This window comes from Coturnix japonica, chromosome 8, assembly GCF_054131305.1.
Source record: "Coturnix japonica strain WE chromosome 8, WE-NBRP24, whole genome shotgun sequence".
Lineage (NCBI taxonomy): Eukaryota > Metazoa > Chordata > Aves > Galliformes > Phasianidae > Coturnix > Coturnix japonica.
Genome location: NC_140670.1, coordinates 31014794 through 31041837, shown reverse-complemented (window position 1 = coordinate 31041837; position 27044 = coordinate 31014794). Strand labels below are relative to the sequence as shown.

The window sequence follows — 27044 nt, the reverse complement described above, 5'->3', positions numbered from 1 at the left end:
ATATATGTATAAAATTGAAAGATTTTCTGCTGGGGAGAGATTTACGCAACCAGCACGAGTCATATTTAACTTAATAAAACCAACATCCACTCACGATAAAAGAAAATTCTGATCTCACTCCGTGTAGATCCTTACACATTTGGACCATACAGAGTAAAAATCTAAAACCATGTAACAAATGGATGGCATGGCAGTGCAATTAGGAGGGCCAGCAACTGGTGCTAAGAAGTCATTGATAAACAGCAAAATGCTGGACCCACATAGGACTTCATTAGGGTTTGGGCAGGCGGTGTGGCAGGAGGTTTCCAGCAGTACATTGCAGGTACAGTCTAACTTATTCTGTGATGCATTTGGTGTAAAAGAGAGTCCACACACAGCTTTCTGCCCAGTGTCTCCCTGCAGACTGCCTGATGGGAATCACGGAGGAGAAGAGCATTTTATTGCCCTAAGAGCTGCATGGCTAGATGAAAAATAAATGCAAGTCTCTGTGTGTCAGCTTAATGATTGCCTTCAGAGGGAACAGCAAACCTGGGTAAAATACGAGTTTGAATTACATATCAAGGAAGCAACAGGCTGTGGTGGGAATAATAATTGGCTTATTTTGCCATTTCACCTTCTGTGTTCAGTTATATCACCACAAATATTCCAGTTTGGGGTTGTGGTCCTAGTTTTCATTTTATACCGTTTTGCTCCAGTGTAAATGATTACGCAGGTGCAGAGGTGCTGAATTTGGCTCAGCAAATAAAATGCAGTTTTGATGAGCGTGATTGGATATGGAAAAAAAAAAGGGCAACCACAAAACAGGTCAGCTCTCTGGAATATAAATTAATGAAAATGAATCAAGAGCCATCTCTTCTTGCTCGGGCTGCAGCATCACTGGTCTATCGAGCAGTACAGAAAATTGTGAATATTTACCAATGTGCTCCATCAGTTATAATGGACTAAGAAAATATGGCATCTGGTAGAGGATGGAGCATGGAGACCAGAGACTGTGTGCTGCTACGAGGACTGAATGTTCTGTTTAAGCAGACTGAACCATCTCAGGGGAAGAGCTGGGATCCTTCTCACCACTGCTGTCACAGCAGTTTGGCTGAGATATGGCAGTTCCTATGGTAGTGTTTAGCCCAGGTTTCCATCTAACCTCTCCCAGAGATCACTGAAGGGAAGATAATCCATCTCATCTTAAAACAAGCTCAAAATAGGTCACATAGGTAGTAGAAGTCAACCCAGCTTTTCCTATTGCTTGGAGTTAGCCTGAACATTTACATGTAGCAGAGCTCTGCTCCAGCCAGTAGAGTTGGGTGCAATGCTTATAAGCTGGCAGTTTTGTAAGCTATCTCAGTTCTAGTTTCCATCCTAAGTGGCACCTGCTATTCTGAGGTATTGTTTCCTGTGTGTTTTTCATGCTTGGAAACAAGTGCTTTGTTTAAAGAGCTGTTGTACAGTTGTTTTCTGATTCCCAAGAGCAAAACTGTTCCACCTGCACCCAAGTTTGAGTGGGAAGGCAAAGCCCAGAGATGAGGCCTGAGCTGATGAGCAGAGATGGCAATTTCCAATTGCGGTTCTTCTAAAGAATTAACTGTCTCAGTGTGTGATAATCAAACAGCATAGGGATCTCTAATGATCTCATGTTCTTCTTTTTTATTTCTAGATCAAATAGGCACCGGCGCTGAGCAGTGTATTGTCACTGTTATGAGGAATGGCTCTGAAAAGTAGACGCTTTCCTAATTTGCTAAAAATAAGATTTTACACCTTGGTGTCTTTTTCCTTTGGATGGTTAAATATGCACCGAGATGTCAGCGTAGAGCCTGGAAAATTCTCTGTTTAAACAGTGTAGATATACATTCTGAAGTTTGGTCTTTAATCCCATTTCATATATGGTGGTCTCATAGGGAGAGTATAAAACATGAATAGTAGGGTTGTGGTCATAAAATAAAGGAAGGAAAAGGGCTTAACACTGGGACTATGAAAGCAGTTTCCAAGCAGTCGTTAGTGAAATCGGGCTTTAATCTGGTCAAAGTACAACATACATTTCCAGGAGTCTATTTCAATGGACAGAAAATAGTGTGAAATTGAAAGCTCCATCGTTTATCTGGTGCATTATTGTTTGGCTTTACGAGAATTTTGTCATTGACAGAACAAATACAGTATGCACACAAAAAAAAAAACCAAACAAATCCAGAAATAACACAATTTTTCCTCTGCCTGTCCAACCCGACAGAGCTCTGTATCTCTGCAAGTTATTTCTCTTCAGTCACAGTGATAAATGGCACTTTGCAGGGAGCAGTCATAAACCTCTCATCGTTGGCTTGTTATGCGTTGTTTATATGCGTTTTAAAGGAATATTGTATCACAGTAAATGCTCGTGAAAAATTATCTATACCAATCAGTTGTGCTAACAAGAATTTGTAGGATAAATCTCAAAATTCAGGTTCAGTAAGTGCTTTCAGTGGGTTCTGTTTGCCAGACTGTTGTGTAAGGGTGCTATTTTTTTTCCCTGTAATATTTCTTTACTTATAGTTGGGTTTTTTTTCGTACTTACTTTCCCATGCAGCATAAAACCAGATCACCCGTTGACCCATGCATCTGTCCCTCCATCCCTCCCTGCTTCCAACAGCACCAGGAGGGGCTCATTGACTCCCAGGGCTGCTCAGGTCCTTTCCACAGCAGACAAGATGGCAGGAAGGTCTGCTTGCTTGGAGAACTCACACAAGATGTGTTCGAGTTCTATGTTCTCTCTAATGAAAGTTAATCTCCATTTTCCAATTAGGCTTTTCTTTTTTATCAGTTCATACAGTTAATAATATCTACAATTACTAATATAAATTTTAGTTAATAGTGTCTATTAACAACTGACTTTATAAGAATTTATCTCCCATTTAAGTATCTGTGGTCATAATAACTGAAATAATTTAGGACTAAATGAGTTTTCAGCCTTGAGCATTTGATAGATTGCATCATTTCCTTTTTGTTATTTATACAGAACCATAGGTGTGGATGGTACTTTATCAGGAGCTCAGCCTTTAAATTACACCTAATGCACGAGTGTTTTATGGGGATCATAAACAACATCTCAGAGAGAGACAGTGTTTTTCATTCTAGTGTTCTTTCCTTTTCCTTTTTAATTTAATCACCTGGGCTGAGCTCTGAGATGATGGTCAGTACTGGAGTGCTGCCCAAGAACAGTCACTCTGCAGCATCACTTGTGTGCATGAACACCTACAGTGCTCAGATTTGAAACCTACCTATATGTCCAAATTGTGTCATTCTGTTTTGAGTGCATATCCAAAAGTCAAAGTGTTTTCTCCTGCAGCTGTTTATACTTCAGTTTCAAAGGACACTGCACATGTAAGCTTTAAAGAGGCAAATGGAAGATCTTTGACAGGACACAAACCATCCTACAGTTTGCTAAAAGTTTACAGAACTTACAAAATAAATACCCAACGAGAAGTCACATTTAATAGACATGCAAAAGTCTTTTCCATGTGGCTCTGCAGGTTCATGTCATCCTTCTTAATCTGAAATATTGTCCTTTTCCACCACCAAGTGACCCAAAGTCAGCACTGGGTGTTACATGATGATGAGATTTCAGTGGAGGATGAGGATCTCTTTTGAGTTCCTTCCTTTGGAGCATCTATGTATCTAATACATCCTATTTCTCTTTTATTTTACTTTCCATAGGAAAACCTATATGCTTACCACCCATATTCTTTGGTTGATTAAGTAAATGACTCAGGAAATGAAGTATAAAAGAGTGCCACACAGGACAGCCCCCTGAGTGCTGACACAGGCTGGCTGCTTCCACTGCCAAAATTCCCATAACCATCATTTTTAAGGGACAAAAAGAAACATACAGTGCAGCCATATGAATGCCATAATCGATCAGAAGACGGTCCATTGCAGTTAATATTTTTTGCTTTGTTGCTCCCCGTGATGGCTGGTCCCAAGCAGCACAGCCCTCCAGCTCTGGGTTGCTGATGGAGCTGTGCTGCCTTGTACTCAATGAGCATCTTCCATCTGCTTTCTGTCTAAAAGTGGGAAGAAAAAAAAACAAGGCCAAAAACTGGTGTAGAATCTGTCCTCCAGAACAGGTTGCTATGCTGAGCTCTTACCTCAGCTGGACGTGCTAAGCACCTTCAGAATGTTCTGATAGGTGCTAGATGGTTGGACTAGATGATCTTGGAGGTCCTTTCCAACCTTGTGATTCTATGATTTTATGATTTGGGTGGGTTTTTCTTCCTCTCCCCATTTTCTCTCCCCTTTATCTCAGCATTTCTTACTTTTTGCTCATTCATTACACTCCTGTTTTCACATTAGCAGTAAATGTAAACTAGATTCTTTTACATTTTCCACAATCATTCTTTCCTTTTTTTCATTGTTTATTTTTACTCTTTTTGCCAGTTTCCTCTTTTTTACCCTTTGTATGAAGATTACATTAAGCGACAAGAATAATGTCAAATAAATGAGATTATATTAATGAACAGATCTTGTCGCATTTCTGTGATTCACAGGAAAAATATTCACACTGGCTGATTTTTCAATTAAATCATTTGCTGTGTTATCTATTCAGCGTATCTCTATGAATATGCATAACTGTAATGCATTTAAATTGTCTCAGAGTCTTTGTTAACCTCGAGAAGCCACAAGCTGCCTACCAGCAAAATATGGGATTTTTTGCTTCTTATGTAAAAATCAGAATACTTTGTCTCAGCCTTGATATCTTTTTCAAGGAAGTACAGAGGATTAGATGTTTCAGAAAGCGTCTTGATTCCTTCCAGAGATAACAGACTTCTTCCTTTGTTGTCCAACCTATTTCATCTTTAAAGTATTATCTTTCTTTCCCCTTTTTTTCTTAATATTTTGTATAATATCGCTTTTTTCCCCCCATGAGGACTCTTAGCACCAGCAAATACATCCAAAAATGCCAGTGAAGAGTTTGTAGAAAATTAGCTGTAGCTTCAAAGGTACAGAAGTATTAATTTTGAAGTGAAAAGGTTGCCGTTACCCAAATATAAAGGGAGAATCTGGGAAGAGAAAGTCGGGTTTCTTGAACATCTCTTTCCTCTGTCGATGAAAGAATTGCAGTGTCTGGTGGATGGGTAATGGCATGTGCCAAGGTCTCTCGTTTCAAAGCCTGTAACAAAATATTGTGCTGTTGCTGTTCTAAAATGAAAGACTTCTATCATCACCTGTAAAAACTGTACTTTCACAGACACATTCCCGGATGACTGAAATGGCTGGAATTGCTTCTCCAGTGAGATTTAACTGCAAACAAGACAGCAGTGCAGCCTGCCAGGTGTATAAGGGGGGCCTCTTCCCTTGAGACAGGAGGCTTCTAATGCAAGGCAGTTGGGAATTACAAGAGAGATAACTTGGGCTGCTTGCTGTTGACCAAGAGGACCCACGTGATCCAGTTGTATCTCTTCTCACATGTTCACCACTCTGTTTCTTTCTTTGAGGTCTCTGGAAGCTTATCCCTATTAGGAACCACAGTAAAATGAGAAAACAAAGACGGGATTAAAATACTGCAACAGCACATCTTTAACTCAGCACGTCATTTTTAACTTTTTTTGCACTCACATGTAATATATGCTCCAATTTCATAAAGCACAGAGGGTACTGTAATAATGCACATATCTTATTAAGCTTAACGTCCTTCCAAACTTACTCTTATCTTTCCGAAGGTAAAATAAGACCAACTGCTAATGTGGGAGATGTTAATTTTTCAGGGTAAAATACGGTGCTCAAGATACTTGGACCATTCCAGCCTCAGGTATGAACTGTTCCTGTGGATCACTTTGGTTCAAATTGTTCTCAGCATTCCTCTGCCCATCGCTGACTCTTCTCATTTGATCAGAAATAAATGCAGCTCATCAATATCCTTTATTCAGCAAAATTCATTAGCCATTAATTGCTCTCCTGCAGTGCTTTCTGTGGAGCTGGAATCCAAACAGCGCTCATGCAGCACTGCTGGATGGACAGATCCCAGTCCTTTCCTAAAACGTGCTCAAATTCACTCCCTCGAGGGTTCAAACAAATAAGGTAATTAAAGGGAGAAAGACCTCCTTTTACCCAGGCTAAACACTGGAGCTATGGACTTAAAAAAACATGTTGGGAGATGCCTAACCATTGCTGGCATGCAACATAGGCAGATCTAGGTGGTTTGTTAGCTCTGTGCCTGCTTCTTGCTCAGCTTATGCCCACATGATGCATGAAAGAATCTAAGGCAGAGGAAGAAAACCACTCCTGGAAGTCCTATTACCAACACATTGGGGAAAAAAAAGTTGAGTTAGAAATTAAAATATGACAAAATATTGAGACTTACATGAAAGGAGTAAGAGAAAGTGTGCCAAAAAAAAGGAGAAAGTTGCAAGTTTGCTGCAATTTAAAGTAGCTACCTTTGAAGATTTCTGTGTTCCACTCATCTTTCCTAGTGCAGCCCGTTGGGAATCTGTACATGAGGGTTCAGATCTTCATCTTCACAGGAGATGAAAGGCACGTTGATCAGTGGTGGGAGCTGGTTTCTGGGAAGTGCATCAACCCCACGTAAGTGCAATTAAGTGACAGTACATACCATCATTGGGAACAGGGCAGCACAGTGCTCAGTGCTTTGCAAGGTAGAACGGGTAATAAATTCTGAGAACAGCCACACATCACATAACCGTGTAATGCTGGTGCTGTTACTGAGTTGTTAGTGATTAATTGGGATAGCATGCTGCTGTAAATTAAAGAGCCACGTGGTAAAGATCAGCAGCAGAGGTTAAAAAAGGGCACTTTAAAACAGCTTTCTGATTGATCAGGAGAAGTTCTGGGAAAAGATAAGAAAGTATTTGAGCAGCAAAAGTCTGTAAGCACATTCTGGATCTTGAGTCTTGGTCTTCTTCATAATTGAAGAGGTGTGCAGAATATATCTCAAACTCTGACTCACCTCGCCGTATTTTGGCTGGCAGGGAAGAAGTCGATGAGTCAAGAAATGGAAAAGTTAACTCACCCAACTGGTGCTGACAAGAAGTTTTCCTTTCTTTATGGTAAATATTATGGAATAAAAATAATGCAATAGCTTTTGTGCCACTTCTGCTCACTCACAAAGCCAAACTTCTGTAGGAACCGAGGCTATTTATTGCCCCAAAATAGCTATATGACTGCTATTTGTATCTGAGCTTCTTAAAGCTTCTTTTTCTGTTTGTTTTGAGTTCATCTTCTTCCCAATTCAGCTGCCACTGATTCCCAAATGTGGGCACTTTTCAACTCCCCATCAGCTGTGCAACATCTTGTGGTTAACTGTAGGAACTCATTGTCTGTTCAACATAAACAGGTGAAGATAAATAGAAGGAGCAAGCCTCAGCGGACATGTGAGCTGTTCTGTCTGCCTTCTGAGATCCTGCCATTGTGCTGAAATTTAAGGGCAATTTTAATAGGGATCGTATTTGGGACTTCTGGCAAATGAGGATGTGAAGATTCACACCTCCCTGCCTGCCTCGAGGTGGCATTAAGAAGTGTCACAGGCAGGGTTTGTCTTCTTTATTCCCTGCTGCAGACTCCTCAACCTTTCCTGCCACTGACAGCATTTTCAGACATCATTAATGTTGTGGTAGAAGTTCTCTCTGCATAGATCTCACAGTAACTTCTGTTAGCTTGTTACAGTGGGCTTCTCAGAGGTCAAATGAGAAAAGGAGATGAAAGAGCCAGCATTAAGGATGACTTTTCTGAAAGGGCTCTCCTGTCTCCTGATGTCCTGCCATCACATATTGTTGCCTGGGAGAACAGAGAAAAGTGATAAACCCCAAATGGGAAAACCACCACATACCTCCTGATGGCTCCCGGGAATCATTAAGTGCTGCTTAAGCATAGGTTCACTGTTTCTGGCTTTAAAGTAAAGTTTAAACACAACTTGCTTTGATTAAATATAGGGTCTGCACTCATTCATCTCTTTAGCCATCAGTCGGTCAGATGGGTTGGCACCTGGGCTGCCTACGGAAACTTGGTCAGCAGTTGAAGTGCTGAAGAGTTCAATAATTTAGAAATGGAAAAGAAGTCCTAAATTATCGAGGTAATTTCCTGAATACAAGCGTAGCTTCATTTTCTACGCCTGAAGCAAATCAGTGCCCAACATTTCCTTTGGGACTCATCCTCATGAATCTCATTACCAGAGAATTTTCCCTCATCTTCGGCCCAATTTTTCCCAGTCTTAATTTAATCCCATTACTTCTGCTTATGCTCCCTCTTGCTAGACTAACTAATTCCGTGTCAGTCATTAAATACAATTACAGATGCATCAATTAACATCTGTTGGTGGGGCTGCAGTGCGGTAGGAAGGTCTGTAAGACCTGGTCGAATGTGTGGGGTTGCACAGCTGGTGAACCAGGATGGAGAGATCCACTCATGTGGTCCTTTCAGGACCACCAACTCCTCCCCACCTCTGCTCTCCATGCACTGACTGGGCTGGATATGGCACCAGAGGCACCTGGAATGGCTTCTCAGTATCCCATGATCACCCAGCACGGTAAGTACTTAGGCTAATAATTAGTAAGACACATCACTGAAGGGTATGCGTAGATAAAAACACAGACATAAAATCATTATCTGTAAGAAATGCTATAGTTTGTAATAACGGGACTAAATGTATCACTGTGTTAACGAGAGCAGCAGGGCGAACTGAGCCAACATCATTATAGTATATATTGGTGAATTTTTACTGTTTTTAGCTTCAGCAGGATGTGATACCAGTTTGTTTATTTAATGTGATACTATTATTTTTTTTAAGTCACGGCTCTTCCTTTCATTAAATGACAACACAACGTTTCTCTTGTTTGTACTAACATTGACTGTAACACTCTGTATATTTCAACTGCTGTACAGTCAACTGGAAGAGATTGGCTCAAGTGGTTTTTATAAATATACTTGGTGCACAGATGTTCTCAGAACCTATTTTGCATGCTTGCCTGACCCGCTTTCCTTTCTGTTTTTAAGGGGGATTCCGCCTATTTTATCTATTTACAATTCTTCTACTCTCTTGCCCGTGATGAAAATAATGAAATAATGAAATTATAGGTAATGTGAGCTGATGGGGACAGAGGGAATTCAGCTGTGTCACTGGTAGTTCATTTAAGACCCCTCACAGAATCACAGAATGGCCTGGGTTCAAAGGGACCTCAAGGATCATGAAGCTCCAATGCCCCAGTGCCTTCAGGGCCACCAACCTCCATATCTAATACTAGACCAGGCTGTCCAGGGCCTCATCCAACCTGGCCTCGAACACCTCCAGGGATGGGGCATCCACAGCCTCTCTGGGCAGAGATATCAGATCCCTTCTGAGATTGGATGTGTCCCAGTCAGTGTAACAGCAGATTGGAAACGGTGGGAGCTCCTGGCCAGCACAGTGGCAGTGCTCATTGGTGTCTTCCCTGGTTTCAGAGCCCAAATCCCAGCACCATCCCTCCCTGCTGTCCTTCTCTCCATGATTGCTTTGGCAGGACTTTGTTCACCACCTGAAGTGGGTGGAAGGGAAACAGACAACAGTGCTAAGGGCTGTCCTTGCTGATGGTGTCCTGTACGCTACCAACAACATGGCAGACATCCTTCCTGATCTTAGAAGGAAGTTGCTTAAACATAATGCATTTAAAATAATTAATCATCTATTACATATGGTGAAGTTTAAGAAACAGCAAAGGGCTTTGTGTCTTCTAGCAATGAAAGGGTATTTTAAGTTCTGGGAACCTTTATATCTAATGGCTGGATTTTCCTTTGAATTCTTTGACATTTGACTAAATTAGGAAAACTGGGGGCTATGAGAGGTCAAAACAGGCATAACAGTTGAAAATCTGGGATCACACAGTCAAATCCTTTGTATTGTGCACTTGAATCAGACAAGAAATCTTACCTGATGCTTCATATGACCTTCAGCTAAAGAAAGCAGAAGGAAATGTAGCTACAGGCTGAGGAGGAGCAGGAGAAGAGAGTGCTTGGAAGATTTTACCCAGTTCCGTCACAGTCGTCCTTGCCAGAGATAGCTCAGCTATGTTTGGTTTTATGATAGAAACCAGTCTTGTTGTCATCTGCAGCTGACAGGTTCTCTTCAGGCACCCGCCACCTTTTCGAAGAACCCATTAGCTCAACGTGTTGTTTTGATTATTATAGGAGCTGTTAAAAAAGCCATTCCTCAACATCAAAAACACTGATTTCCTTGTTTTCCTGCTACCAGATCCAAACAAAAAGACCTCAGAGCACTTCTCGGCTTGATGAAAGCTTTTTCCTTCCCTGACCAGCCCTACGTCCTAAAAGCCCCAGCAACCCAGACATCCTATGGAGTCATAGCTTAAGGAGGTTGGAATATGTCATTCCTCACGCACTCCTCCATGTGAGGTGTATCGGAGCATTCTCCACCTTGCCCCAAATAGCAAAGAGCAGAACTTTGACTGAGCTTTAATATTCATCTGTGTACTTTCAAAGCTCCTTTCTTCATTAAACTGGAGTAAAACAAGAACGGAGCCAAAGTTTCCCACAAACTCACAAACTAATTTCGAATGAAGCTGGGTTTTGTAATTTTAAGACAGATTTCCTGGGAATCCCTAAAGGCAAACCTTATCCAAGCAAAAGCAGAATGATGGATGTGCTATCTAGGACACGCAGATTCACATCTGTGGATATTTTAGGGAAATCAGATGAAATGAGGAGAAACTCTGTTCTTTTTAATTTCCCTTGGGTTTGGTTAAACCTCCAGAGACAGAAGCTTCCCTAAAGGTAGAAGACAATTTACCATCTGGGAAACCAAAACAGAGCATCCACCTGTAGATGGTCCCTTTGTGGGACACCGAGTGTTGTCACAGGGTGGACCCAACACCCACACAAAGGCAACTCTGCCACCTCAGCTCCACAACAGCGTTTATCCCAACACCAGCCCCACAGGGCAGCGTGCCCGTGATGTCCCCAGCTGTCCCCTGGCTGTTCATTTACAGCTTTCTGGCACAGGAGACACAGCCGCTGTGCCATGGGGCTTTTTGCAGCTCTAGTGGTGCCGGGCAGCCCGCGCAGTGAGGCTCGGGGTGAGGAGTACAGCGGAGCCTGCTGGAAAAAAAGGCTGTAGTCATTAATATGGATTCTCGGGTAATTTTATTTTTCATGAGCTTCTTTTCTCTTTCTCCATCAGCCCCCAGGAGATGGCAGATGTTTTCGAGCATCACATGGAGAGCAATGTGTCTTTTTGGGGTTTTTTTTTTTTGTTGTTGTGAAGATTCCTTCTCACTTGAAAGGATGAAAAGAGAGGAAAATCCTTTTTCTTTTTTTTCCCCCTTTTATTTTTGTGTGTGTGTAACTCAGATTCTCTCCACCAAATGCAATCAGCATTTCTGAATAGTCTGCAGTACTTCTGCCTTGTAGAGCGTTTGCCCTTTCAAAGGTATGAACTTGTCCATTAAAGCCTGCTGCAGAGAAAGCGTGGATCTCTTATCCCCTGTAGGGGTACAGCTCATATGCAATAAAATACCAGGATCAGCGAGGATAGAAAACATTGGTGCTTTTCTCAGGTCGTACATTTATTCTATATACATTATTGTCTACTTTTCAACCTAATTCAGAGCCAAAGAGCTTATAAATCAAATCTACACTTAATATTTGAAAAATGGGGTCTAATCTTGCTGCCTGTTACTAAAGGAGGATATTGCAAATAGAATTGTTGCAACAGCCGCATTGAACTCCTCCTGGCTGAATCCAACATTAGCAATAAAACACTGTAACAATGTGCAAGATGTCAGATGAAAAGTAACGGAACATAAAATCTCCATTTTCCTTGCTATGGCATTACTCCATCCCAGTATTGCATGTACATATATACTGAAGTCGTCTGTAATTGCCCCTTCAGTTCTCCCCTGTTCATTGCTTGCTTTCCCTAAACTGCTGCTAAACTAGGGTTACTTCCCTAAACCTCCTGCATTCAGATAGAAGGGTTGCAAAAGGGACTGATTTTTTTATTCCTCTGAAGAACTGTAAAAACATCAGTGTATTAATTCATGGTACCTGTCAGGTGCCTTAATGCAGGGACACCTTCAGGGAGGTGTTTCCATGACCGACAGCCGATGGGCTCTGAGCACTCAGGGCTCTTTGCTGTGGGTTGCTCCCTGCTCCTTCCTCCCACACCTGGATTTGGCCAGAAAACACTGCTCCCTCCCAGCACGCACATGGATGGAGTCAACCAACAAGAGCAAGACAAGTGGTTGTGCAGGCCGGACTCTTGTTGGGTATTGTGTTGTTTCATGGATTGAGCTGGGAGAGAATCTTCTACTACTGGAAATGTCTGTGTGTCCTCTTGGAGCTATTATAGCATGGTGACAGTGAGTCAATATAAGTACAGGATGGTAGTGCTGGAAGAAATGTCAAAGTTCTGCCAACTCTGCTCCCTCACTCAACTTTCATTTTAGCTTAAGATGTGAGAAATAATTTACTTCTTAGCAAATATGAAGGCTGATTCATGAAGTATTCATTTCCCTCTACCTTGGTGTTTAAGGTGGCTCTGTTTTTTTCTCCTGTTCCCACAGAGGAGAACAGACAGCAAGCAGTACTGAATGAAAGATATATGAACCATAAAATTGCTGGAGAATCTCTGATGTACACGTTCAAGTCATTGGGCTCCGGTGCTTTTACAGTATGAGCAAGGACTCTGACTATTCTTGCACTTCCCTGTCAGTAGAGGGGCTTTTATTTTAAAAGACAAAAGATAAAATATCTTTTATACATTTCAATCAAAGTAAGTGAAAATGATTTATTATATTTCCTGAATCTAGTGGGAAGGCTGCCCCAAACTGGACTTGGTAATATTGGTTGCACAGAGGGAAAGATTATTAATTTTAATGCCCTTTCACATCTAACAGCGCCTTATCAGCTGCACTTGATGCTCACCAAAATAAAATCATTATGGATGCAGCAAAAAAATCCTTTTTGCCTTTCTCATACAATGAGATGCATTAGGGCCTATCAAAGTCTCCCAACGGCTGCAATAGAAGCCCCAGACTAATTTAGCAATTGATGTGTTATACAATGAGCAGATGAAACAAAGAGCTGGAAGGAGGATAAGGTGATGATGGAGCCCTTCCTCAGTATGTGATGTTCCTTTGCTCATTCCCTGGAAACAAGGGAGAAAAGTCTTGTGAAAACTGTCAGCAATATGAAAGTACATTATCTGGGGCACCAAAGAACAAAACATCTTCACTTTTGCTCAGTATCCTCTCTATTCCCTCGGTGGAAAAGGAGATAACCCTTTTTTTTCTGTTGTTTTATCGCTTGCAAAAGCAGAACAAAGTGACAAAACTGAAGCTCCCAAAAACCAGATTTTAAAATAAACTTATACTAATGATGCTTTTTGCTTTTAAGTGACCTGATGTGCAGTACTGTGTCCCCTCCCTGCTCCCATGGGGTGAATATGGGCTCCTGGGGCTCTTGGGGTCTCAGCCAGTGCTGAGCTTCTGTAAATAGGTGAGGGGAAGTTATTTAAGCAAACAGTGCAAATGAAATATATAAACTACAGGCCCCTAAACTCCTCAGTGAGAATAATTGCAGAATCAGTGGTGAATTCAGTCAGGTGAACTGCTGGAAGTGGGAGAGTGGCAGGGAGATCTCTCAAAGAGTGAAAAGCATGAAATACAGGTATGAGTGTAAGAACCGAGCTGTGTGTAAGCTCTATGATATCACAGAGCTGAGTATACTTCACCCTCCAAATAATTCAATTAAATCATTTAACCTTTTTATTTTTTACCCCCTCCAGTGGTCAGTATTCCAAAGCTTTGCACTGTGGAGGAGAAAACTCAAAGCTGTTCCCATCAGCTGACACAGATTTCCTTTGCATTGTGCCTGTTAGGGATAATATGCAACTAATAAACTTTGTGCAGTAGCTCAAAGCCTGAACGGGAAAGCTGGGCTGGGTTTCACAGGGAATCAGGCATGGCACTCCAAGGGGAAGCAGGGAATGGGGCCATGCAGCTGATCATAGTCTTGCTCACATTGTGCACAATTGGCCACACAGGAGCTCAAGGCACAATTCTCTGCAGATGGAAGGCAGCAGGACAGGAGCAGGAGGTTCCCCGTGTGCTTGTGTGCAGTTTGGTTATGGGCTGTTAAAGGTATCCCTTTGTCACTCTGAGCACTATTTATACAACTCCTGAATGATGTAGAGTGTTCCTGAATACTGAACTAAGAGAAACATCTCAGTCAGGATAAAAGTTCCCCCGGAATCTGGTTCTTGAAATGTTTTTTTTCTTGTGCAAACAGCTTCTAGGAAAGGAATAATCCCCAGAAGGGGTTTACTTTTATTCCTGCGTTGATTTAAGAGAAGGGACAAGAATTCTTCAAAATACAGTTCTTCATTTCCATAACCATTGCTCTGACATCTCTCTTGAGAAAGCATACACCCATTCCATCATATCATATCAAGGCTGACACTTCCAAGTCACACTTGGCTGTTACCCATTTTGACCCAGCGCACAGCACTGCAGGCTTGCAGTCCATAAGCTTAGCTCATTCTTCATCATATTCCCTTCCTTTGGTTATTCTTATCCTATGTGAGCTTGCAATGGGCCCGGATCAATGTTTTTAGAGCCACATTGTCATTCTGCACAGACAGAAGTTCCCCCACACTGTGTGGCAATGCAGAGATATTTCAGCCTTCGTTCTGCCTTTCAAACAACCAAGAAGCATTTTGTGAACAGGTTTCTTTGCATGGGAAGAAAAAACATTAAAGACGGGGAAGAACAAAATAGAAAGCTTGTGTTCCAGTGTTATTTTCCTCTGCTAGAACACTGCTAAACAAACAAACACGCTGCGCTGTGTCTATAATAAGCCAAAGCTCTCAATGTAAAAAGCACCAACCAGCTTTTTAGAAGGCAGTTAATTATTAAACGACCCATGAAGATTTTGAACGCATGACCGGCTCTTATGCACTTATCTGATAAGCTGAATTTCTCTGGATAGTGTATGCAGATAACGTCCATTTCTTCTCTTTTCTTAAAATATGTATGTTAAGGATTGATGTGGACAGGCGCTCATTTTGAGGGCAGCGTGCTTTGATGAGTCGTGACAGAGAAATGAGATCTCTGGAGTGACTGGATTGCAGATAATTCCACTTTGGGCACTAAATAGAGGTCAAATTCAATTATTATTAGAGGTTATTATGAAAACGCTGCAGGCAAAGTAAACACATTGGCTGGCAAATGAAGGAAAACCAGGTGCAGAACCAGACAGCCCATAAAACTGAAGCAAATTTCCACTAATGGGTTAAAAAAAGATGGCACTTGCGTGTATACATTCTCCAACTTGCTAAGCACATTTTTGAGAACTCTGGGTGGGTTTATCGCCTCTGCTTGGTGCACTGGGTCAGTTCTCCAAGCTTTTCACTGCTCTTACAAATAGAAGTGATGATACAGAGAATTTGTCTGTGTATGGTATCGCCTTATTGCGTATTGGATGATGATATGCATGAGTCTCGTGCAACTGCAAGCCTGTGTTCCTGGATATCAGCTGCCACATGCTCTGAAAACAGTGTAAACATGCTCCTTTGTATGATATCCTAACATGAAACTGGTAATTGGTTACAGTTGAGAATGAACGTCTCATTTTTGATCTTAGAGTTTACTGGTCCAAACAAGTGATTCTCTGTTCGTCTTTCTAGGCGTCTGCATTCCCTTCAAGCAAAAGTTAAAGCTGCAGTTCTAACAGGAACAAAGCCCCAGTGCATTTTTACTATGTCACTGTAAATAAAACACTGGCACTTTAATGCTCTTTAAACACTGATCTTCCTTTTAATTGCCCATTGATCCTAATGCCTAAATCCATAGCTGCTTCACTGAGGTATATCTTACTGTATATTGATCAATCTATACTTTTATGATCCGTTATCCCAAAGAAGTCCAAGTTTAATGTGAAGCATAGATTTATGCTGTAGTTGTATTTTTGCATAAATAAGACAGTCTGCTTAGCCCGCTCCTATGCTGTCACTTTGCAACCCCCTGCAGGGGTTGGAGCCTGCAACCCAGAGCACCAAGAGCTCTGCAATAGATGCTTCAATCCCTTGATCATCTTGGTGGCCCCCCATTGGACACCTAATGTTGCTGAGAGGGCACTCCACAGCCCCATGCTTGTGGTATTTAGAGCCCAGTGATGCTCTATGGGCTTTGTGCTCATCAACCCTTGGCTCCCAGATCCAGCCCTTGTGTCCTGTTTAGGTACATATCCAACTTATGAACAATATAGAGATCCTGTGATTTGCAACAAAGCCCAGTATTGGAAGTATAGTTTAAAGTGCAAAGCAGTACTCCATGCGTATTAGAGAAATGCAATTTCAGAGTAACACATGATAAAACAGCACTCGAAATCGTGGGCCATATATTCAGAATGGGAAAAATAGGCTATTTACCCCAAGGGAAAACAGTTTTCCTAATTGCAAATGGTACATACAGGACAAATTTCTAGCACAGCCATTATGAGCACCTTATATGATCAGCATCGATCCTCTAGTGTATGCTGTCCAATAATTCAGTCTTCCTGTAACTTCCCATTATTGTCCAATTTCCTGCTAGAATGACCTACCATAGCTGCATTTTATATCTTATTCTTCCAGTCAGTGGATCTATGCTTCTCCTCATGTTGTTTTTTTAATCTGATTAATAGGTCCAAGCTCTACATTTATATTATCTTGTCTAACACTTGCTTTTGTCGTATCAATCAAGACACTTAAAATAAGGTAGTCTAACAGAGTCGCTGATTCTTCTCAGCATTATTTCCTTCTACCATTTTTCATCCTTGCTGCTCTTTACACCTTATTTTCCTTTAAGGCTTATGTGGATAGCTTGTTTTAAGAAGAAGTGTTTTAAGAGCTAAATCAGGATGCCAGCTGAGTAATATTTTATACCAGCATTGCTGCTCACGGTGGAGAGCTGGCTCTCCCTCCCTGGGTGACAGGAACACCCGCACGTGGATTCTGCTGTAACCCTCTCAGGGACCTCCCTGTATGCAAACATGGAGATGAGGCAGGCAATTATGATACCACAGATGAGAATTAGAAAGGGACATTTGCAGAAGTCAGATATTCCTCTGCAAATTGGGCCTAGAAAGGCATTAACTTCTGTGATGCAAACCACTAAAATATACCCTAAGTAAAACATATGATGGATAGAATATACCAAAAATTTCAAGGAATTGGCATTAAAATGTCAAGATACCTTTTGACTGGGTATGTATTTTAGGATTTCTCCTTTCCTTGCCCAAATGGGTCACATACAACTTTTCAACACAGTGCAACATCCAATGCCATAAATAAAAACAATTTGGAACGCTGGTGCTTAAAATCATGCCTAAATTAAATGGAATTAAAGTGAATCTAGTCATCCTACCTTTTTTTTATTACAAATAAAGCCACTGTGTCCAGTGTTAATACACACAGTTCCAGATTAATCTTTAATTATATCGCTCTTGCAAGATCTAATTCTGAAAATGATAATTCTGAAATGACACGTGGGCTGAAAGATCACCAAAGCCTCTGACAGCAGACAAGGTGCAACACCAGGGCGAGGGGCAGAGCCTGGGCAGAAAGCTTGAGCCACCTCAGCTTCAGTTAATTGGCAGTGGAAATTTCCAGATCTGTATGTATATTTTTAATGAGATTGGTTGAACTGAGAGCACACACATCTGACTGAACTAACAGATTACTGCAGTTCTTACTTTGCCTCTTCATCCTTGTTCTGTTTGTTTTTTCTGCACTGTCAGGCCTGCCATTTTCCTGCATTCAGTTGCAGGACTACAAACTATTTTATTTACAATTTCTAGCTTTTGAGGTGGGCAAAGTCCATACTTATGGATATGCCATATCTCCACAGCTCAACAGTGAAAGAGGGTGGATTGTTTGGGTTTGGTTTTGGCTTTGCTTTCTTTACAGCAAACAACAGAATGCATTGCACGACTACATGTGGGTCTGTGGCAGTGGGACGCCATCTTCAGCCCCTACTTGCTGTAACTTGCTTCCTCCCATGCTGTAGTGCTGCTCACTGTGCATGGTCTTATTTTGATTAAATGTGGTACTTTTGCAGAGTGCTTTCAATCAGCTTGGAGCAACTAAGCCATTGGGAAGCCCTAATTTAGAACCTATTTTGCTCTGGAAGCAAGGTCCTTGCTGCGAGTTGGTTGTGGGGCCCTCTGAGGCCTCCAGCGGCTGCAGCCTGCTCCTGCTGCCTGCCATGCACCCCAAATGCCCCTCTGAAACCACCACAATGTTGCATTAAGTCAGAACAAACACACAGTTCTTGCAAAAACCAAGAAGTCATTGTATCCCAGCAGGCTCTGGGCAGCTTAAAGAGCTTTTTTGGCTCCAGCAGCAATTAAATGACTACAGCTGAAGGCATCCTGGTATCACAAAAAGCAGCGCTGGTAGCATTTCCTCCCTCAAGGATTCCATTTCCAACAAGGTGACAAACTATGGGAAGCCACACACCCGACCATGCCCATGAAGAACCCAGGAGTATAAAAACTGCATGTCATCAGCATTTCAAAAGAGACTAAGTTATCACTTCATGAATTCAGGGTAATCTGTTTTACTGCTGCTTAATGCTGTATTGGATCCATGCGGCCCCCTGCAGATAAGCCCAGAAATGCTGCATCACCTGCAGGGGGACATCTCTTGTAGCAGTAAATGTTAATCTCATTATAAAACAGGTTAAGAATTCACTGGCATAAATATGTGGCATGGGGCACCTGTAGCCATTTTGCCTTTTTAAATAATTCATTCTTTAAATACTTAAACGCATATTAGATATTACAAGATCTGCTGCGTTCCAAGAGAAAAAGAAGAGGTTAATTCCCAGTCAGCGGAGTTTATGTGCATTGATTATGCACGAGGAGATACATTTACTTAAATGTCATCCTTGCACAGAGAGTCCTAGGGAATGGCTGGGAAACCCAAGTGGTTCTTTGGTCCCACACAGGTGCAGGAGGGCTGGGAGGCATCACAGTGCCCTCAGCTCCCTTGGCAGCACCACGATGCACACAGGGCACTGTGATGCTGACACAGATTTCCTGAGGTAGAAGTGCAGAGGAAAAGATGATCCTATCCCCCCCGTGCCCTGATCAGAGCGTATTGAACTTGGTGAGAGGTGCATGGTTAGTGGTGAAAATGAAGCTCTGCTTTATCCTGAAGCTGCTCTTGCAGTGTCAGTGCCCATTGCATGTGGCTGTGCTGTACCAGGGCAACGCCTTTCTTCATTACAAAGTAAAACCAATCAGTGATTCGATTGATTTACTTCGCTCTTGTCCAGTATTAGCACTTGGCAGGTTTCCTGGGACAGTAGGAACATACAGATGGAGCCCGGAAACACCACCCAGGATCCGGGACATAATTAGAGCAGAACAAAGCGCTGCATTTCACGGCTAGTAAGGAAAGCCTGTCCATGAGATCAGGGAAAGCTGCAGGCTGGGAGCTCAGCATCCTCAGAGCTGAGACATCTGAGTATGCACAGCTCTTGGGGGGCACAGGAGCTCATTGACCCACACCACAGGGCTGGATAGCATGCTCAGGAACTGCCCATGCACTTCCCAGCAGACATAAGTATGATACACAGAAATCCATTTTCTCCATCTGAATGATTTTTTTTGACTGGTAAGTTCTATTTTCCATCAGTTTTCCTGGTTTTCCCAGGCTGATTTCATCGCTAGTGTGGAAAATATCCCGGAGCAGCCTGCATCCATCCCAACAGCAGCGTGCACCTGCAGCACACAGAGCATGCAGCAGGGCTGTGCTGAGTGCCAGCCTGCAGCCTGCTGCTGAATATGCTCATTGTGGAAAAACTTGTTCTGCTGCTTCATTGTATTATCCCTAATGTTTTCGCTGACTTCAACTGCTCCGATGACTCACTCACACAGAGGCAATTGGCCTCCCGGAATAAAACACTCTTGTGGCAGGGTGTTGGGTTTTTTTTTTTCCCCACATAAAAGGCAAGAGTTTCAGGGATGCTGCTTCAACAGGATTCTGCTTTTTAATTTATATAATGCATGTTCAGTGTGATCTGGAATGCATTATCCAAAAGACCTGTGTTTATACATGAGCTAGCAAGGATGGTCTCCCACTGAAGCAGTTAGGAGGAGGAGGCCACGCACATTAATAGGCCATCTAAATTTGGATGAGATATAACCGTGTCTCCTGAGACAGTATTATCTCTGTGCAGTTTCTATGGTTGCTAGTTAGGGTCATTCTACTCCTCCTCACAAAGTCTGCCTCTGTGAAAAAATGATCTTTTTCTTTTCTTTTTAATGAAATATTAGTGACACATTCATAGAAGCATTTGACGTGAAGACTGAAACTGCTCAAGCCGTGGGGCTAAATTAGCTGGATGCATCCAAACTGTGAGAATTCAGAAAGTGATGAGGAAATGTTGTTCATTCCCCTTCCTGGGGATATACTTCTGTATCTGGGTGAGTCCATGCCCTACAGCAAGCCAAAGCCCCCTTCTAAATGAGGAGATTAACTGCCAACCGTGACAGCAGGCAGCGTTGACCAGTGTCCCATTTGTCCTTAGTGCTGCACCCTCTCTGCTGGGGCACATAAGCTAAGAAAAGAGATTTTGCTCCAGTAAATCAAAGTAAGGTGTAAGAAATGTCGATGAATCCAGGTCTGGGTTTGTAGGAATACAGCTGGCCTAAAATCATGCAGGACTGTGCAGAACTAGTTATTGAAGCTTTGTTCACATGAGGCTCTTTTGTTGAAGAATCATTTTACAAAATGTACTCTGTGTAGGAAGTTGTTTTTTACCCAGATGTATATCATATTGTCTAGCAGTAGGGACGCTGCACCTACTCCATGCACACTCATCAGTCATGTTAAGGAAAAACGATGCTGCTTTTTTTCATCACAAGTTCTCTAAGACTCCAGAGAGACTCTCTGGAAGATATTCAAACATTACTGAAAAACAAGGCTGGAAAACACAGCTACTTTCTTTGCCATTAGATACCAGTTTCTTTGAAATGGGAGCACTGAGACACCTGATAGCCGTGGGACGGAGCGGTGACCCCACCAGGTAGTGGGCAATGCAGGACTGGCTGTGGTGCCACAGTGAGTGTAACAAAGAATTGATGGATTTGCTGGAGTACTTCACACTGATCACTAGTGGGGGGCAGCCCTGCCCATGGCAGCGAGTGGAACTGGGTGATCTTAAAGGACCCTTCTAACGAAACCATTCCATGATGCTATTTGCCACTATGAAGAACCCAAGCAAGGAAGCAGCCTTGCAGCTGTGTGTCATCAGGGCACTGCAGCACGAGCTTCTGCCCACTGTCACCTAGAGGTGAAACAAGGAGTTCTGCTCAAAGTTCAGCATGTCATTGCAGGAGTACATCAGATAGCATTAATTTTCACATCCTTTAAACTTTCAGAGAGAAAGTAAACAGGATCAGGAGCATAGATGCTTTTAGTACAGGCCTTTTGTTTCACTTCTACATATCTAATAGACTTTGGAATCCATTGTATGTCCCAGACAATGCAAGTCCTCTCATGTTTGGGAGAGATTATTCTCACAAAGGAGAATCGTTTTGTCAAAACAATGAGAATAAGAAAGTTTTCAAGATTAAAATGTCAAGGAGATAAACACATTACTTTGAACCCTATTTGTATTCTGCAGCTCCTTCAAACACTCAGGCGGTTATCATTCAAAAAGTAAACATGCATGAAATCTGATCAGCTCTTTATTGTACATGGAATAAATTATGCAGGGCATTGTAATAGACTCCTATATAGCTCATTTACACATCTTTTGATAAATGTAATATGCAGATTCCTCGTCCTCTGTGAGACATTAACCTCTGTGCATATTGATGCTGTTATTCTGGGAGGTGACAGGCATGCAAGGACCTCTCTGTCTCCTTGGAAGCATCAAGCCCCTTAGAGGGGAGGGACCTGCTCAGCAACGTGCAAATGAGCTTCCTTTCGACTTCACTCTCATACATTTTCTTCTCAATGTCAAAGACTTGAAGTTCTCAACTGATTTGAATAGCAGTATAAAGTGGTTGGACTGGAAGATCCGTACTTAGCGCCCACTCCCAACACCATGTGGAAGGAAGCTGAGCCTAACTCAGCAGCTGCAGGTATCACTGAGAAGTTATTTTTCTGGTGCAGAATGATAGAAATTCCCTCCTATTGAATGGATAAAATCTTGGAAGAGAAATGATTTGGGATGCTTATCTCAGTTTCAGGCACCCCGAGCAGCAATTTTACAGAATCATAGAATTACCCAGGTTGGAAAAGACTTTGAAGATCATCAAGTCCAACAGCAGCCTAACCAGTACCCTAACTCTAACAACCCTCCACTAAATCATATCCCTAAGTACCACATCCAAACGGCTCTTAAATACATCCAGGGATGGCGATTCAACTACCTCCCTGGGGAGCCTATTCCAGTACTTAACTACCCTTTCTGTAAAGAAGTTCTTCCTAATATCCAACCTAAACTGAAACTGAAGAAAATGAATTCTCTTTAAGTGTCTCAATTTTGCGCCCTGGGTGTGAGGTCACAACCTATGCTGGCAAAGGAAGCCTTGCACAAGTACCTGTGTAACAGCACTTCTTGCTATCCTTCATCTGGTGCAGCCTCAAAGCAATACGGGCAACATCCAGCTATGGGATGTTTCAGTAGCTTTCAGTTGTGCTCTTATTTAAAGTCAAAACCAGAAAAAGAAGGTGTCTATTGGAAAAGAAAATAAACTCACAATGTTTCATAACATATGTCATTCTTTGCCTGCGTTAATTGTAAGGTCAAAACACTTCCCAACATCAGCACCCTGCAGGCCGTGTTGTGTCAATGCTGAAAGGTTTGTCCCAGCTCCAAGTATCTCCAGCATCTGATGCCCCAGGTTGGATAACCTGCCCACAGAGGTCCTACCTGGGGAGTGATGCTGCAGCCTCCACCTAGGGCTGGGAGCAGCACTGTGCTCTGCTGCCACGTTATGCAGATGAAGCAGTAGGATGGCAACCCCAGCAGCACACTAAATACTTATTAAACACCATCAGCTGACCCTCTGAGCCATTTGCTCTCATTTAACCTATCGGATGGGATGAGCCCTGCATGTGTGGGCTGGGGAGTGCAAGGAGAGCAGCAGTTTGCTGCATTACATGAGCGTCCTGAAAAATTAAACAGCTGTGGGACTCCTGGAACAGAGGGTATCTTCGGCATGACAATACAATGATTATTTCACTCAATAAGATAATAGCCACAAGCCCAGGCATCTCCTCTTGGATTCAGGATTCTAGTTTGAGTCTGGGCAGGAGGAATTAGGAGGGAACCGAAGAGCTGGGGAGGGAGGAAAAGAGTAAATGATTTTTTCTCTTAAATCCTCAGAAATGCCAATAACAAAACAGAAATGTTCCAAATAAGCTAGAAATTCAAAGAGAAGAAATGTAACGGTGCTTTGTAGTAAAGGAGCATCTTAAAAGCCACAGTGTCACCAGAGCTTCATTGGCTCTGTCCTTATGCAAGCGTTGCAGGAGTTCATTACTCCACCAAAGAGCTTTTCTGCCTCATTAATTCTCATTCAAACCGCCAGGACCTTGAAGTCCTCTCAGTGCTGTAATGCGAAATAACTTCTAAGAAGCTTCTCCAAAAAGCTTTAGAAATTGATGACCACATGAAGTTCTCCTTTTAAGTCTGCAGAAATAGAGATGGCGGCCAGCTCTGCCGTGCTGTTTGATGGGAAGGAGCAATGCCTCTTTGCTCCATTTGTATGCAGCCGGTATACAGGGTCAGAGCAGTAATTCCATTACAATCATGATCAGGCCAACAAAAACAGTTACGGGTTCAAAAATCATGAGATTAGGTGTGGACAGATGAATAATAAATGAGATGATGCTAATTGCTTCCTGGCTTGGGGTGTGTAGGATGCATTTAGAAGTGCATGCAGAGCAGCAGCAGCTTGGAAGCAGCTCCTGTGGTAAAACAAAAAGAGGAAAATACAAGAAGAGGAAGGCAGAGCACAACCCTTTGGAGTGTCAACATTAGGACATATCCAACCCATGAGACGCAGCCATGCCACGGGGCTGTGCAGTCAGATCAGTGCCTGCTGGATAGAAATGCTTAAAGACTGCTGTCAATGGGAAAGGATGGACCCATGTGAAAAACAATTAAACAAACCCGCTGTTTTCCCATCCCCTGTATGTCACATTCTGGATTAATGAGGCAGATCAGCCTGCGAGCCCCCTGCCTTGGTAGGGCATTTGATAACTGCACATTTTCAGTTAAACCTACAGCTCTGTGGATGTGTTTGGTGCTTGTCTCTGAAGGGAAGAATTACTCACTCTCAAAATGACTTGCTGGCTGCTAGCGTGGAAAAATGCTCTTTGTATTTCTCTGCCTCGGACAAGAAGGCTTTCACATGTTTATTTTAGGTAGCAATATTTCCCTGTTAAATGATATATGAAGATCTGACAATCTTTTTATGGATGCGTTTTCACAGCATACAGTGAGATGAGTAAATGCGATTAATCTGTTTTACAGCAGGGAGCTGGAGCAGATTGAAACCAAGGCTCAGGTCTGTGGAGGTGCAAAAATGCCCACTGGCAATGCCAGAGAGCTCAGCTGTGGTTTTTCTTTTATTGTTTGTTAAAATAAAGAAATGAAAACAAAACCCCACTAACTCGATCTCCTATTGAAATCAAGCAGCATCCCCCTTGGTAGCTCCATCAGCAGACTGACTTTATGGAAAAGGGAGAAGAAGAATCTCCAGTAAAGGTTAAACCTCCCACAGCTGCTGGTAGATCTGATCAGAAAACCCAAACCAGCTCCAAGAAAGGCAGACCAAAACAGAGAACAAATTCATCTAATCCATGTAAACTTCCATCATCTGTACCACCACAGCTCCAGAGCAGGCAGCTGAACCCCATAATTAACTTTACACTCTTAGTTAACATCCTTCTGTATGTAATGGTATGGCCAATGAGATCTTCAGAAACCTGGAACCAAATCAGGGTATATCACCTGTTCTGGAAAGATACTTGATTTCCTTATGCAGCTCTATCCTGACCTACTTTGAAAGGTGCTTCCAAAATAGGTTATTTTGTACAGCAGTAGTTGAGTAAGCAGGCCAAAAAATAACACAGTGGTTCCTGTTTGCTTCAGCTGTGCAAACACTCTGGAAATGTGCTTACAGATAGGAAGAAATAAATTAACCCTTCCTCTCAGACAGATAAAATGCTCCATAAGAACCAAAGAACAGAACAATGCTTGATAGTCTTCACTGCTAAAGGTACCTATGACTGCTTTGAATTATAAAACAGGGCCAAAGGTATAGTCTAGGAAGAGGAAAGGGGGATGTTTGTTCTTCTGCTGATTCTTTTGGTGTAAAGTGCTCTGTTGGTAAAACCCTATGCAGATTTTGGGGTAGAGTTTTAGTAGATGCTCATTGTGTGTGTGCCTTGTGTATCTTACCCATTAAGCATTCCCACAGCGTGTGTTTTCTGCCTTCGACACGGCAGCCAGATGGGATTCCTTGCTTTTAGTTGTCTCATTCTTAGGTTTAAGATGCATCAGATACAAAAATGAGAAGCTGTGCTATCACGGTGACTAATAACTTAAGGGGAAATAAAGATACTGAAGTCCAGTTCCAGATCTGATACAACAGTTTGCAGCTCTTTTGTGAAGATTAAACCAAATGTTGTATACTGGTCCTGTTTTCTCTCCTACTCCACAAGTCTGAAGTAAAAAACACACTCATTACTTGTGGCTCCTTGCAGGCAGAGGTACAGCCTTGAATTAGGACTTCCTGTTGATAATTGATCCGTGCAGATAAGCAGACAGAGTGGCACGCTAAAGATGTACTGACAGCCAGCCTAAAATTATCACAGGGAGCAGGAAAGAAATCAATGGCCAGAACCCAGATCTACTGGTCTTGCTGACTGCCCTGGAGCTGTTTGTGTGGTGGCTCATGATGTATACAGCAATGTGAAGGTTATTCTCCAGGTGCCGAGCAGCCACTTAGTTGGAGGGTGGGCTATGGTGTGCTCTGACCTTCATGAATCACTGGAAGCTGTAAATAGGTGGAGAAGAGGGGAGCTTTATTCCAGTTCTTCAGTCAGCGTTTTCCACAATGAGCAAAAATCAATAAGGTGCCCAATCTACATGGGGGTTTGGATGGGTGAGCTGTAATAACCAAACTGAAAGGTCAAGTACAATATAAAGAGCCAAGACCACCTGGCAAGAACACACTGACTTCCACAGAGAGCATCCCTTCACTCTTCACACTGCTTTGATGACTGTAGCACGTCTATGGTAGCTTCACATGCACTGCTTGGCAGAGGGATAGTCCTTTATGCAAAACTCATAATGTAATACTTGGGGAAAATTTTTACAGCCATTTGCTCTGCTCCTGATAAAGGTGGATCTGCTGGCTTGTATCTCATCTGGTTAATTAGTAGTATCCTGCTCCATTAACTACATGACAAATTGTACCTCATTGGCATAGCATAAAGTACAGGAGATTCTCTAATGAAAAATGGAGAGCTCGTGTTTTTACAAACTGATTTCCCCCTTCTCTGCATAACAGAATCACCTGAGTTGGAAGAGACCTCTGAAGGCCGTCTGGTCCCACAGGGATACCCACAGCTCCATCACAGCTCAGAGCCCATCCCCTGACACAAGCTGAGGATAATGTAAGTGCCTACAGCAAGAATTATGAGAGAGGCAAAGATTTTCTTATCTGTTCTATTGATCTGTTATCATAGAAATATTGCAAATTATTTAAATGACCACCTGTGAAACGTGTGATTTGGAGTAGCACGGGACTGTGCTCTGCCAGAGGGCTGCTGGGATAGATGGATGCACAATGAATCTCATGGGTGATGTGAGACCAAAGAAAGACTTCTGGCTGCACTCAGACTGGCAGGAAGGCAGCCCAGGAGGAGCTCTGGCCCAAGGCTCTGTGCCTGTATCTCCCACTGCCACGCAGAGTGGCCAGGAGGGGCTTTTCCTCTAGGAGCTGTCAGGCAGCTGTCAGCTCCTTGCTGCAGAGTCTCTTCCCTATGTGAAATGCATGCACCC

At 42.5% G+C, this 27044-nt stretch overlaps 1 protein-coding gene across 1 annotated transcript in view; it reads left to right on the top strand.

Moving 5' to 3' along the window:
• C8H10orf90 (chromosome 8 C10orf90 homolog) overlaps positions 1-27044 on the top strand; it is a 117294-nt gene that overhangs the window by 10089 nt on the left and 80161 nt on the right. The window contains exon 2 of the mRNA XM_085554871.1: positions 26551-26656. The gene's annotated coding sequence lies outside the window, so the exon portion shown is untranslated. The remainder of the gene's footprint in view (positions 1-26550; positions 26657-27044) is intronic.